Source organism: Limulus polyphemus, unplaced genomic scaffold (assembly GCF_000517525.1).
Source record: "Limulus polyphemus unplaced genomic scaffold, Limulus_polyphemus-2.1.2 Scaffold8333, whole genome shotgun sequence".
NCBI lineage: Eukaryota > Metazoa > Arthropoda > Merostomata > Xiphosura > Limulidae > Limulus > Limulus polyphemus.
The window spans coordinates 1-2,721 of record NW_013673943.1 but is presented as its reverse complement, the minus strand read 5'-3'; positions in this window follow the sequence as shown (position 1 = coordinate 2,721).

Genomic DNA, 2,721 nt, shown 5'->3' with positions numbered 1-2,721 from the left:
ACTAATTTAACGAAACGTTAATTCTTCCTTCCCCACCATCTTTTATTATTGGTATGGAAGAAACCAACCACAGAAAGTCTCGAGTTTTTGTTGTTCATTATTTTCCACTACTTTGTATATTGTTTAATCGTTGCTTTATTAACAAGAATGTTATTTGTCCATGAGTCTAACAACACAATAGAAATATTAACTTGAAGACTTAAGAGAAACGGAGATATTCAACCTGTCTGGATCTGATGCCAAGGATTAGGTCTCTCAAACATGTAATGAGTAACAATTTAGGTTAAACTGAAAATGTATAACTTAACTGAAAACAGATTTCCATGTTTGAAGATTATTTACAGCACTTTATTTTTTTTTTACTCTTTTGACGTTTATGTCTAAAAATGTCAATAGTACACATGTAGTATGACCACCTGACTTCTGGTTTTCTTATAAAGTTATATTCTAATAACGTTAACAAATTAACAAGCACAGCCCACGGAAGTTCAGAACATTAAAAAATGTCATAGTTTAAACTGAGTAAATATCAAACTATCTGAAAACAATCAGTTATCACTGGTGAGACCTGCAAAAAGAGGGTTATGTTGTGATATCAAATTTACTAAGAATATTAAGGTATATTAATATAATATTATTATAATGGAGCAGTGGTGTACAACAACCATTTCTTTATAACATATTACAATTTCAAATAAAACTACTCTTCTTACAATACGAACAAGACTTTCACTAGTACTGTACCTGAGGATTTGATTATATCTTTATTGACATATTTTGTAAATGTGATACTAAAAATTAGAGTTCTTAAAAATGACTGTAATTTTTTCAATAAAGAATAGCACATTTAATATAGCATAATACAGTTTATATCAGTAAAACTTATAAGACGTTTGAGCTTTACACATTGAACCAGTTTAATGCAAATAAGAGGCGAATGACAAAAGCGCACAATCCGAACATTTTTCCTGTGTCGTATCTCCGAGAAAAAAAATACTATGAAGTATGAATACTATGATTAGTAATTTCAGCTCAAACAGCCACTCATATGATGGCGTTTCTGATACTTATTTTAAATGACTTAGGATCTGTATTTATCTGCGTGTAAATATCAATTTATCTTATAAATATTGTTTATATTTAACATTGGTCAACAGGGAATTTTGTTTACACTACATATGATCAGATTCTTAGAAATCAGGTTTTGCTAAAAGGAACATTATGTTTGACGTTAGTGTTTTTTCTTCTTTAATTGCTCGACATCGCCTGACACCAACCCTCCAAGCACGAGGCTAATACACACAAGTTTAACATATATTACCGAGAAGTGAATTAATACTGGTTCTATTTAGTAAACATCAACAAAGTCAAACTAGTGGTTTATACTTAAAAATTATTTGTAACCTCAAACAATTAGGATTAAACTTCCTTCAGATGTCTTGATTATTTCCATACATTTCTAGTTTGTTTGAGATTAAGCGCAAAGCTACACATTGGGTTGTCTGTGCTCTGCCCACCACGGGTATCGAAACCCGGATTCTAGCGTTGTAAGTCCGCAGACATACCGCTGTGCTACTGTGCTAGAAACTACATTTCTAGTGTAGTTGGACAAATAAAGAAACTCATAATTAAATCAGTAACAAAAAGTAACTATATACAAAGACGTAAAGTAAGTAGTTATTTAAGTAGATATTATTAGAAATTAAGAGATAATCCCATGCTTTATTAGTCATTTGGATGAAAGATGGTAATTAGAATAGACATAGTATCACAAACCTCCAGCTTTACATTAGAGGAATGTTAATGGATATTAAACTCAAGTTAACTCTTGTATTAGATTTCTACATAAGGGTAAGACACCAAGGGATATACACTCGTTAGACTCTGTTATACCTTATTGAAATCTATATTTTATATGGTGTTAAGTTAGTCTTTAGAATATGTAAAATAATAATTTTAACATAGTTAAAACTGTTTTTTGTGTCTTCCTAGTTGATTTATCTTGGCTTTATTCTAAATTATAATTTACTTTTATGTAGCTAATTATAAATAAAGTGTTATAAATTTATTTACTCTAAGTTTCAAAACTCTCACGTTATCTTGAAGAAATGTTTTTCAATCTGTTCTTAGCAGTTTTTGTCCCAATTTGTTCAGAGTCTTTGACGAAATAATTCAATTAAATCATAATAGTAATTACAATAATTTATTTAAAGTGTTGAACTTCAGTGAAATAACATCATCATTGTAGCAGTTCTTCCTTTGCTATTTAATAACGGTAAGTATAAGAAATGTTAAAAACATAATTTGAATTATGAGAAAATGTAATAGAATCCTTAGTAATTATTTAATAATATATTAATGTTGAGTTAATATGATAGTAGAGACGTATATGGAAAGTTATTTTGAATTTTTCTTGTTTATTATTAGAAATACTCATTTAACTCAGAGAAAGAAACACAAGTATAATATTTGAAAGATAAGATTAGTTACAAGTAAGAAATTATCTAAATCTTCTTGAGTTCAGATGGCAGCCGGCTCCTCATAAACCGGAAGCAGGTTCCTGAAAGATGGGTTGAACACTTTCAAGGCGTTCTGAACAGACCATCCGTTATAAACGATGATGCCATTGACCGCCTACCTCAAATAGATATCAATGAGAATCTCTCGCGTCCTATAACGGAAGAGGAAGTGAAAGGAGCAATCAACCGCACGTCAAGCGGG